At 41.8% G+C, this 12,953-nt stretch overlaps 1 long non-coding RNA gene across 1 annotated transcript in view; it reads left to right on the top strand.

Annotated features, from left to right (window-relative positions):
• The window catches only part of LOC141165243 (uncharacterized), a 196,152-nt gene that overhangs the window by 106,333 nt on the left and 76,866 nt on the right, over positions 1-12,953 (top strand). Inside the window, exon 2 of the long non-coding RNA XR_012251111.1 lies at positions 2,904-3,046. This is a non-coding gene — a long non-coding RNA (uncharacterized lncRNA). The remainder of the gene's footprint in view (positions 1-2,903; positions 3,047-12,953) is intronic.

Raw genomic sequence — 12,953 nt, 5'->3', positions numbered from 1 at the left:
ACATAGGACCGCTTGTTCAAAAGGAGCTTCTGAACTCTCTAGTCCATTGAATTTGTCAGGTTTTGGATGGTTTCTGCTTCAATTGCTTTGCATGAGCACAGAATACCCTCCCAGAGCTGTTGCTTAGATGTGAACTGCCTCCCGCCATCATAGACACTCCTTTTGATGATGCTCCAGAGGTTCTCAATGGGGTTGAGGTCAGGGGAGCATGGGTGCCACACCATAAGTTTGTCCCCTTTTATGCCCATAGCAGCCAGAGATGCAGATGTGTTATGTGCAGCATGAGATGGAGCATTATCATGCTTGAAAATGATCTTGCTGCGGAATGCACAGTTCTTCTTCTTGAACCATGGAAGGAAGTGCTGTTTGAGAAACTCAACATACATTATGGAATTCATCTTTACCCCTTCAGGGATCCTAAAAGGGCCGACAATCTCTCTCCCCATGATTCCCGCCCAAAACATTACTCCACCTCCTCCTTGTTAGCGCTGTAGCCGTGCTTGCATGGGGTGTCCATCAACCAGCCATCCTCCACTCCATCCATCTGGACCATCGAGATAATTTCATGCATGATAATGCCCCGTCTCATGCTGCACATAACACATCTGCATCTCTGGCTGCTATGGGCATAAAAGGGGACAAACTTATGGTGTGGCACCCATGCTCCCCTGACCTCAACCCCATTGAGAACCTCTGGAGCATCATCAAAAGGAGTGTCTATGATGGCGGGAGGCAGTTCACATCTAAGCAACAGCTCTGGGAGGGTATTCTGTCCTCATGCAAAACAATTAAAGCAGAAACCATCCAAAACCTGACAAATTCAATGGACGAGAGAGTTCAGAAGCTCCTATGTGCAAATGTAACATCACCTAGAATAAAGTTTTGAGTTGAAAACTGTTTGATTTCAGTTTGTAATAACCTGCTAATGCTTATAATTTCAAAAATGACCATTTTTTTGTTCTTTATTAAAATGAAAAGGTTGAAAACTCTGCTGTGCATAATAATTTGGAACATGCATTTTGAGTGCAGTTTGAGTTTTTTATTTTTTAAAAAATATACTGTTATCATAGGCAGTTTGTACAAAAACCTTTCAATTGTACTCTAATAGTTATTTGACTGGAAAATTACAATGACTGCAATTAATATAGGTAATTTGGAGAAAATCGGAGAAAATATTATTTGCATAATAATTTGGAACACAGTGTATATAAATCATTACCCTGGAAAGGATGTTCCTTAACATATTTCCCAGGAAAATCCATTTTGGTTTCGTTTTTGTATGTATTATTGTGAGTCCGTAAAAGTGGCATAATATCTCTGACAACGTTGTTGACAGAAGTGACCTGGGAGTCAGAAATGCTTCCAGGGGTCTTCCCCATGCTGTCCCCATGTAATTTGAGCACTGTTCCCATCGATTTAGGCAATTTTTAGGTCCTCTGCAGACCGCCGGGGGGAACCACCTGAAAAATGCTCGAGTTTCCCATAGACTTACATTGGGCTCGTTGCTCAGGTCGAGCACCCGAGTATTCCAATGTGCTTGACCTGAGCATCGAGCCCCTGAGCATTTTAGTGCTTGCCCATCACTACTGAACAGACATGCACAAAAAGGTATAGCCAGCAAGGAAGAGCAGTGAATGGTGAACATATAAAACCTTACCCAGAATGTGATAGGGCAAACCAAAATGGGAAAATGAGCAACACATGAGGAGAGGAGCAAACCAAGAAGGAAAAACAAAGATAATATAAACCATCAGCATTTGGACAGGTAGGAAAGGGTAATAGCTCAACAGACAGAGGAACCTACCATGCAGCAACAGGTTATCAGATCGAATCGCCAAACTGAGCCATGACAGGGGGCCGTGTTGACCATACTATAATATTGGGGGGTTGTTGTGGATATCATACCATATGGGTGGCTTTTGTGACCATCGTACTGCATAGGGGGACAGTGTGAGGAGTGGTTACAGTTTGAAGAAGGTAGTGTGGTGGGCAATATTAGGGCATAGTAAAAAACAAAATTTTCCGGACATGCCAATGCATAACTGACTCACAATACATCAAAGAACTGCTAAAAGTCATAGGAGGTCAAAGACATGTATATTTATCAAAACACCATTTTCTTGAATAATTAATACACAACCATTTCTACAAAACATGTTAGAAAGCCATGCTCATTAGCATAAGTGCAAACAATGGGGAAATACCCAAAAGTAGTACAGAGATATCAGTAAGGCTCACAACAAAATAGGCTTATTGGAAGACATATGGGTAAGACGTAATGCCATTACACAGTGGTTATAGAGGGAAAGATTGGTTACTAGCTTAGAACACCATGATCTCACTGCAGCAATATAAACCAATGTGAAAATATTGCTTAGGTTACATAAGGCAAAATTGCCATCAAAGAAAATCTCATAGTCATAATTGTGAGACCACACTGATAAGAATCATTCAGAGGCCATGTTACACATTATTATCTTCTCCACCAATGTAATAATCTAAACCCCGGGCGGTAGGTATAAGGTATAAAGCATAAAATAAATTAATCAAATGTAAATATACAATAAATACCTGAACGCCTTGCTTCCACCCCTACTGTCTTATCCCGTCCCTATTCGGGCATAGTGTGAAGAGGGATAACAGAATTGATATGGAGAGGTGACAGCATGAAATGGGGGGACAGTGTAGAGATATAGAAAGTGAAAAGGAAAATTAGAGAGAGTCCATGGTTCATAAAGGTGGACAGTGGAGCACTTTTAGCTGATAATGGTAGACAGTGTGGTGGTTATAGCTCATTAAGGGAGACAGTGAGGAGGCCATATACCATAGGAAACTTATTTAGGGTAAAGTATGGACAGATATTGTTATGCAAATGGAATTTTAATAACATTCTTATTTTTAAGGGCACTGTTTTGGGATGTGCTGCAGAAGACTGGAGAAGAAGGAGGTCTGCAGAGACAAGCTGTGGATGTGAAAAGCCATCATGGCTTCTAGACAAGATGGAGATGAAAAGAAGGATGACTCCAGAGAAAATATTATCTATAAGGTACCTGGATGTAAATGTTTATTTGTGATACTGTGTCTCATCAGTACTATGGTTCATGTCTGGTTCACAGTCTGTTAATGGCTGGTAACAACAACTCCCAGTATCTCCTTACTTTTTTTAACCCTAGAACGCATGACCATAAAAATCTACTTTTTCACATACCTGGGGCCTTTTAGACCCGTGTGCAAATAACATGGAATAACTCAAACGAAAATAACAAACAACTATATACCTGAGGAATACCTAGAGTTTCACAATTCTAACTAAAGTAATCTTGCAGAAAATAGAAAACAATTAACAGGGTGGGCCTGCGAGGCCCCAGGTATGCGTTCTAGGGTTCAGGACATACTGGAAGTCCTGGGGTTGTAGGTTCATGCGATATAATTGTTTATGAGCTGACTTGACCTTACAATTGATCGTTGTACTAAGCTTGGTTCTTGTATTTAAGCACTTGTGGTTCTGGTGATGTATTCATGTACTTATGTTTCTGGTGATGTATTCATGTACTGATAGTGGTTCTAGTGATGCATTCATGTACTAATGGAGCTTCTGGTGACGTATTTATCTACTGATGATGTTTCAGGTGCCATATTCATGTACTATTGATGGCTCTGATACTCTAATTATGTACTGATGATGATTTTGGTGTCATATTCATGTACTGATGATGGTTCTGGTGATCAATATATCATCAAAATAATTATCACTACATTAATACATCACCAGAGGCATCAGAAGTGCATGACTACAGCACCAGAACAACCATCACTACATGAATGTGTCACCAGAACTGGAATACACCACCAAAACCACCACCAGTACATGAATGCACCCTCAGAACCACTATCAGTTTTGTGCAAGCTGTATTTATCCCATGACGGAGGCAAAAACTATCAAATGTATCCCTTTATCTATAATGGGTTTCTTTATTTTCCTTTAGGGTATCTGCCAAATGCTGGACACCTAAATTGAAACCAAATAGCCCCATTATAGTTAAGCAATATCAGTTTCCATGACATCCCAAAAATACACCACTTTTTTTTTACTTTTGCTGGTATGTTTCGGTGAAAAAGGTAACAATTCTAGTGGAAGTGGTCGTCAGTGCTTGTTACCTAACTCATCGGTGGAGGAGGTGTGTTAGGGGTCCTATTACCTTAATCTCTGACCCATTCCTTTGCTTTGGGGTGGGGGGGTGCCATTGGCTTGATCTGCCTGGGGCACCAAAATTCCTTTTCCCGGCCTTGCTTACAGGTAGAAAAAAAGCAGCAGTGGCCCTCATACAACCAGCAAGCTCCTGTTGGTTTAGTTGCCACAGGATTGGACAACTTTCCAGCCACCACGGAGACTCCCTGGAAAGGCTGTTGAGCGAGGATCCACTGAATCCTAACAACCGTGGCTTTGGATGCTGAGTCAACCGCTGGACTGAAGCTGAAATTAAACCAGAACAAACATCTGAGGTATCCATGGCACCCCTCATCCTTCCTCATCGAAGCTTTACGCTTCGTGGACAACTTAAGAGCACCTACGTTCTCTCTTCCATAGGTCCCTGATACAGGACCCAACCTAGAAGGATCTCCTATGGAAATATTATTGGATGACCTCTGCTGGTCGCCTGCTGTATCACCTTGCCATGCTTTGAGCAGCATGGCTCCACTGTCCCAATAAGGACATAAGGCTGCCTGAGTCCTGTTGCATGCTAGAAGTACCACCAGTGGTGGCTCAGTGCTACTATCTCTCCCATCATCCAGCTGAAAGGCTGCACATGCTGAGAGATGTGCTCCCCCTGCTGCAGTGCTTACCTCTATGCTCCCAGCAGAGCATTGAATATGTTCATCTTGTTGGCTGCCACTCACCACCTCAGGGGAACAAGTGACATTTGTACAGAACTCACCCTCATACTTCTTCAGGACTGGAAAGTCAGTTGCACTAACGATTGCTGCACCGTTTGCGTCCCCAGTCATGATGGCGGCTCAATGCTGCCCCAGATCTGGAGGATAATGGCCGCAAGAAATAGAGAAAGCAGTGCTACCCTTAGTGTCTTGTGGCAATGCTCCAAGTATTGTACCTGCAGCTTGGTCCCTCTACATTCCCACATGGACTGGTGAACATGGACTAAGACAGAAGGTGAGTAGGTAAGTTACTGCAGTCTACCTCTCCCCGGCATGATAACATCCAAATCAGCAGCCGGAGGCACCTCAGTGATCCAGTCTTCTCCAGCATTTTGTCCAACCACCAACAATCCTCCATAAGAAAACTTCTGCAATAACAGTCGCTCCAGATCCATGGTCATCTCACAGGACAGGGGCACACCTGTGCTGTTCTCACCAAGATTGCAGAAGTTATTCAGCATGTGTTGCTCTGCGATTATAAGCTTTAAAGGGAATATAGGAAAAGAAGATTCCAGCTTCTGGTATGAATGGTAAATAATTGGTTATTTATTCAAACATTTAAAAATCCATGTGAATCAAGCAGCGAGCAGAAAAATACATGGCGGTGCGTTTCGAAAACAATCTAGTGTTCTTTCTCAAGGCCAAAATCAGTTTTCCTGCTCCCTGCTTGATTGTCATGGATTATTAAATGTTTGAATAAGTAACCAACTTTTCACCATTCATACCAGAAGCTGGAATCTTCGCCTTTTCCTGTTGTCTCCACCCTTGTCAGAGCGTTATTCCGTGCATTCTCTACTACAAGATACGGTGAGCTGGCTACCTTTTCTATTTTTAAAGGGAATACAGTGCATTGTGAAAGTATTTGGCCCCCTTGAACTTTTATACCTTTTGCCTCATTTCTGGTTTCAAACATAAAGATATAAAATTCTATTTTTTTTGGAAGAATCAACAACAAGTGGGACACAATCTTGAAGTGGAATGAAATTTATTGGATATTTTAAACTTTAAAAAAAAAAAAAAAAAATGAAAAGTGGGGCGTGCAATATTATTTGGCCCCCTTGAGTTAATACTTTGTAGCGCCACCTTTTGCTGCGATTACAGCTGCAAGTCGCTTGGGGTATGTCTCTATCAGTTTTGCACATCGAGAGGTTGAAATTCTTGCCCATTCTTCCTTGCAAAACAGCTCGAGCTCATTGAGGTTGGCTGGAGGGCATTTGTGAACAGCAGTTTTCAGCTCTTTCCACAGATTCTCGATTGGATTCAGGTCAGGACTTTGACTTGGCCATTCTAACACCTGGATACATTTATTTTTGAACCATTCCATTGTAGATTTTGCTTTATGTTTGGGATCATTGTCTTGTTGGAAGATAAATCTCCGTCCCAGTCTCAGGTCTTTTGCAGACTCCAACAGGTTTTCTTCCAGAATGGTCCTGTATTTGGCTCCGTCCATCTTCCCATCAATTTTAACCATCTTCCCTGTCCCTGCTGAAGAAAAGCAGGCCCAAATCATGATGCTGCCACCACCATGTTTGACAGTTGGGATGGTGTTTTGAGGGTGATGAGCTGTGTTGCTTTTATGCCAAACATATTGTTTTGCATTGTGGCCAAAAAGTTTGATTTTGGTTTCATCTGACCAGAGCACCTTATTCCACATGTTTGGTGTGTCTCCCAGGTGGCTTGTGGCAAACTTCAAACGAGACTTTTTATGGATATCTTGGAGAAATGGCTTTCTTCTTGCCATGCTTCCATAAAGGCCAGATTTGTGCAGTGTACGACTGATTGTTGTCCTATGGACAGACTCTCCCACCTCAGCTGTAGATATCTGCAGTTCATCCAGAGTGATCATAGGCCTTTTGGCTGCATCTCTGATCAGTCTTCTCCTTGTTCGAGATGAAAGTTTAGAGGGACGGCCGGGTCTTGGTAGATATGCAGTGGTCTGATACTCCTTCCATTTCAATATGATCGCTTGCACAGTGCTCCTTGAGATGTTTAAAACTTGGGAAATCTTTTTGTATCCAAATCCGGCTTTAAACTTCGCCACAACAGTATCTCTGACCTGCCTGGTGTGTTCCTTGGTCTTCATGATGCTCTCTGCACTTGAAACAGAACCCTGAGATTATCACAGAGCAGGTGCATTTATATGGAGACTTGATTACACACAGGTGGATTCTATTTATCATTACCAGTCATTTAGGACAACATTGGATCATTCAGAGATCCTCACTGAACTTCTGGAGTGAGTTTGCTGCACTGAAAGTAAAGGGGCCGAATAATATTGCACGCCCCACTTTTCATTATTTTTTTTTTTAAGTTTAAAATATCCAATAAATTTCATTCCACTTCATGATTGTGTCCCACTTGTTGTTGATTTTTCCCCAAAAAATCAGAATTTTATATCTTCATGTTTGAAGCCAGAAATGTGGCAAAAGGTAGAAAAGTTCAAGGGGGCCAAATACTTTCAAAATGCACTGTATGTCAGCATATTTTTTCTAAGTAATCTGACAGCAGCATCAGGTAGGGACACAGACCCTGATTCCAGCGATGTGTCACCTAGTTTACTGAGAGCAGCAGTTATGATAGAATCACAGTTTTCTCTGTTGTAGATCTTGCAGAGCACTGAATGTTGAGCCCTGTATAGCCCAGCCCACATAAGTGATTTGCAGCTTTCAGTGTGCATTGTAAATTGACAGAAAGTAGCTAATCAGTGGTGAGGGCATGAGCAGACTAGGAGGCAACTTGTCCTCTAGTAATAATCTTCTGCTAACAAAACACTGATCTTAATGAAACAGCAACAGGTACCCCATTAAGTGACTGGAATCAAGGTCTCTTCACCTACATCATGGTGCTCTTACATTACATAGCAAATACCTGGTGACAGATTCACTTTAAAGAGCCCACGGTTCACCAATTAGGTAGCGATAAAACTTGTTTTTAACCCTTGCAGTCCAGCCATTGTCCTACTGTAGGAACTAGAGCAATTTTGAAGTGATTGGAGCAAATTAAATTTTTTTTCTTGATAATTTTATGGAATCCGCTGAATATTCCCAATGTATTGGCATCACAGGTAATTTTTCAAAAAGCGTTCTGAGGATGGACAGGCTTAGGCTTTAAAATGACAGTATCAGAGAGCCAGATGATTGTCCTGTTCAGTAGATGCAGGATACAGGGAAGGAGACAGCTGGTGGATGATTAAGAATATGGCTCCCTGCTCTGTTATTACCATGTATGTAAGGCCTATGTGCTTGGTATAGTAAGTTAGTGATTCATTTTTGGGGGGGATTTGAAAGGAGATAGGGTATTCAGAACATTAGTTTTTAAATTGGATAAAGAGAAATTTAAGGATGAATTATTACTTTTCATTAACTTAAATGATTTACAGTACAGACGAAAAGTTTGGACACACCTTCTCATTTAAAGATTTTTCTATATTTTCATAACTATGAAAATTGTACATTCACACTGAAGGCATCAAAACTATGAATTAACACATGTGGAATTATATACTTAACAAAAAAAGTGTGAAACAACTGAAAATATGTCTTATATCCTAGGTTCTTCAAAGTAGCCACCTTTCGCTTTGATGACTGCTTTGCACACTCTTGGTATTCTCTTGATGAGCTTCAAGAGGTAGTCACCGGAAATGGTCTTCCAACAATCTTGAAGGAGTTCCCAGAGATGCTTAGCACTTGTTGGCCCTTTTGCCTCCACTCTGCGGTCCAGCTCACCCCAAACCATCTCAATTGGGTTCAGGTCTGGTGACTGTGGAGGCCAGGTCATCTGGTGTAGCACCCCATCACTCTCCATCTTGGTCAAATAGCCCTTACACAGCCTGGAGGTGTGTTTGGGGTCATTGTCCTTTTGAAAAATAAATGAGGGTCCAACTAAACGCAAACCGGATGGAATGGCATGCCGCTGCAAGATGCTGTGGTAGCCATGCTGGTTCAGTATGCCTTCAATTTTGAATAAATCCCGAACAGTGTCACCAGCAAAGCACCCCCACACCATCACACCTCCTCCTCCATGCTTCACGGTGGAAACCAGGCATGTAGAGTCCATCCGTTCACCTTTTCTGCGTCGCACAAAAAAAACGGTGGTTGGAACCAAAGATCTCAAATTTGGACTCATCAGACCAAAGCATAGATTTCCACTAGTCTACTGTCCATTCCTTGTGTTATTTAGCCCAAACAAGTCTCTTCTGCTTGTTGCCTGTTCTTAGCACTGGTTTCCTAGCAGCTATTTTACCATGAAGGACTGCTGCACAAAGTCTCCTCGAAACAGTTGTTGTAGAGATGTGTCTGCTGCTAAACTCTGTGTGGCATTGACCGGGTCTCTAATCTGAGCTGCTGATACCTGCGATTTCTGAGGCTGATGACTCGGATAAACTTATCCTCAGAAGCAGAGGTGACTCTTGGTCTTCCTTTCCTGGGGCGGTCCTCATGTGAGCCAGTTTCATTGTAGCGCTTGATGGTTTTTGCAACTGCACTTGGGGACACTTTCAAAGTTGGCCCAATTTTTCGCACTGCTCATTTCTTAAAGTAATGATGGCCACTCGTTTTTCTTTACTTAGCTGCTATTTTCTTGCCATAATACAAATTCTAACAGTCTATTCAGTAGGACTATCAGCTGTGTATCCACCTGACTTCTGCACAACACAACTGATGGTCCCAACCCCATTTATAAGGCAAGAAATCCCACTTATTAAACCTGACAGGGCACACCTGTGAAGTGAAAACCATTTCCGGTGACTACCTCTTGAAGCTCATCAAGAGAATGCCAAGAGTGTGCAAAGCAGTCATCAAAGCAAAAGGTGGCTACTTTAAAGAACCAAGAATATATGACATATTTTCAGTTGTTTCACACTTTTTTGTTAAGTATATAATTCCACATGTGTTAATTCATAGTTTTGATGCCTTCAGTGTGAATGTACAATTTTCAAAGTCATGAAAATACAGAAAAATCTTTAAATGAGAAGGTGTGTCCAAACTTTTGGTCTGTACTGTACATCAAAATCCTCTATTTGATACATACACATCACACAGTTAATAAAGCGATTTCTTTAAAGTGTCCAGTAGATGGCAGTGTTGCTCTGTAGTTTATGTGCAAACTGTCAGTAAATTAGCTTAGTACATTCTTTCTCAGGATCTTACTTTATGGGTTTTGAGCTTCTCAGTATTAAAAAATTCCAGAGGTGACATCATAATTTGAGGTTAGTTCACTTATTTCACCCTCCAGGAAGCTGCAATAGAGAGCACTCTGTTCACCCAAAGGTGCAGACCTGGATGCCACGGTTGCAGCATCTCCACAGTTCTCAATTTGGCATTATAAAATGGGCCAAGTAATCGACATGTACCGGAGTGGCAATCAAAGCAAAGCACTCATCCATGGCACATCTCCTCCACCTTTTATGATCGCAGCTCTTACGTTTTTGAGTGATTTGTTTTGCAGTTTTGGGATCTTTAAAAAAAAAAAAAAGAACATGATGTATAAATAGTTCAGATTATTATCTTACAATACCTGCTTATAATTAATGGATCAGGGGTGACATGGAATTTTTTTTAGGTTACTTCTTCTTAACTCTTTGGATGCCAGATGTTCTATAACAACTCATAAAATGAAGTATTTTGGCATATTTCTGCTTTTTGATGCCTCTATCTTGTATTCATTTCAACCAGCATTAACAGTTTCCACCAATAAAACCGTATTCTGAACTAAATGAGGGAGGTGATAATAATTATCAGACGACTTGATCCAAGCTCTCAGAGAAATAACCAGCAATTCCATCCACAGATCTTCTGGGTCAGATTGTTGTCCCGAGGGCTCGATATTTGATTTCTAATATCTACAGCCATTCTGAACAGTGCTTCTTCTTTATTCTACTGGAAGGATTCCTATACAAGAATACAAATAGATTAGTTGTAAAAATGTTATTTGAATAGATAATAAAATAGAGGACATTGCCATCATTTTGAAAAAAAAAAGTAAAAATACAGAATATTTGGTATTATAGGGTCTACAGAATATATGGTATTTTAGAGTGTTTTCCAAGAATTTACATCAATAGTCTATCCAGTCCCTAAAGGTATGTGCGCACGGTAAGAATGGCTGCGGATTGGAGGCAGAGCACTTGTGCTGTGTGTAATCCGCAGCAGCCAGATGTTACAGCATAGTGTATGGGATTTCAAGAAATCCCATGCCCACTATGCGTCTGTGTGCTCCTGCGGATCACCCGCAGAGATGGACATGTGGCGCGTCTTCACAGACTGCAGCATGTCAATTTCTCTTGCAGAGTTGCTAGTCTCCGCAAGAGAAATTCTATCAGTGTAATGTATAGGATGCGGTGAATCCGCACGGTTCAATGAACACATGCGGATTCACCTGCCTACAGCTCTTTGGACACAGCATAAAGTATACTGCATTCAAAGTGCTGTCAGAAAGGATCGTGTGCACATACCCTTATAGATGACAAAATGGATAACAAAATACATATCAGTTCTGCCTTTTAAGGGGTACTCTGCATTGGAAAACCCCTACTAGTTAGATGGATCCCTTAATAATAGGCTGATCCAATGTAATCTCTGGGGATGATCTGGCAGTTAGTGTTACATTTCTCTGCAGTGCCCCCACAGGAGAAATAAAGCATTACACAGTGGGAATTCAAATGAGTAAGTTCTGTAAAATAAAGGACAGGATAGGTTGTCCAGACTGAGGGACGCTCTTTGTAACCACTCTCCACTTTGTCCAAGACATGCGGGTCCTTCACAGATGATACCTTAATCAGGATTATGTACTAGAGTATAGAAAATAGTTTTTCTGAACTGGACAGTGCTTTGCATTTACCAGGCTGGCATAGTACAGATTCTGTAGTAGCTTATTTTAGGCTTCCACTTGTAACATTTTGAAATTCAGCAATAAACCCCTTTTAAAACATTATTATTATACTTACATAGAATTTGATATTTTTCACATGGTTTCATTGTCTGATTATGATGTCTAGATCTCAGCCAGATTCCGTGCTGTGTTTTAGTGGGTGTCTGCACCTTCTGTTCTTCTTCCTTCCTTCCTCTTTCCTGCTCAAGGTCTGGCCCATGTGAAGTGACCGCGGGGAAGGCCGTGCATTGGTATCTATGATCTGGCCAAGCAAGATCCCCACACACAGACTCCATCTTGATAACCGTATCTTTACTCGTATACATTTTTAACACAGCAAAGAAAAAAAAAACAATAAATGACAACCGTAAACATGCACAGTAATAACGTGTAGTGATAAGCTGACCCTCACTGTCCCTACTCACACGTTACCAGTCCTTTACTCCAGAAGGATGTGTCCCCCGTCGCAGGCCTGTCTGTCTTTGCAGGAGGGCGTCCCAGCCGGAAAAAAAACAGGAACAGCAGAATTACGCTGAAAGGAGGGAATACTTCGGCCTCTCGCCAGAGGACCCGCTTACAGTCTCTCTGATCCGGATAGCAGCTTTGGTGGATCCCTTATGTAGTCCACACTCCAGTAGCAGGGAGTGTAATAGCTGTATCCCTCAGCAGTGAAGAAGCTGGGGAAGGCCCCGAGGATATGGCGTCAGGTAAAAGAAATTCCGTTGAGAGTCTCTCCTGCGCCACACACAAGGGCCTGCACACTGTCCTGGCTCTTTTCACAGACCACAGCAAACTCTTTTCGCGCTTTTTTCTGCTTCCCACTTTGGTCACGTGACTCTCTAGGGCCGGACACAGGAGGCTCAGTCTTTTTCTCTGTCATCACACCCTGCGCAGGTGCAACCTCTGGCCACAAGGTGGCAACATCATCCTGTGTAATCACTTCTGTAACAGGCTCTATATCAATAATCACAGAACAGCCAGAGCCGGCCAGCTCACTACACATGTCCCAAAGATAATGTCATGCCTGACAGTCTATTTAAATGGGAATCAACCTACCATGCCTAGCCTGTAGTTTGAAGTTCATCTATTCCTGGCTCTTGTTCCTGTACGTTACTGTCTAGTGTGTTGACTCTGTCGTTGACCTTGTTCCT

Source organism: Phyllobates terribilis, unplaced genomic scaffold, assembly GCF_046119375.1.
Source record: "Phyllobates terribilis strain yellow unplaced genomic scaffold, ASM4611937v1 Scaffold_11__3_contigs__length_659146591, whole genome shotgun sequence".
Taxonomy (NCBI): domain Eukaryota; kingdom Metazoa; phylum Chordata; class Amphibia; order Anura; family Dendrobatidae; genus Phyllobates; species Phyllobates terribilis.
This window is presented reverse-complemented; position numbering and strand designations above follow the sequence as displayed.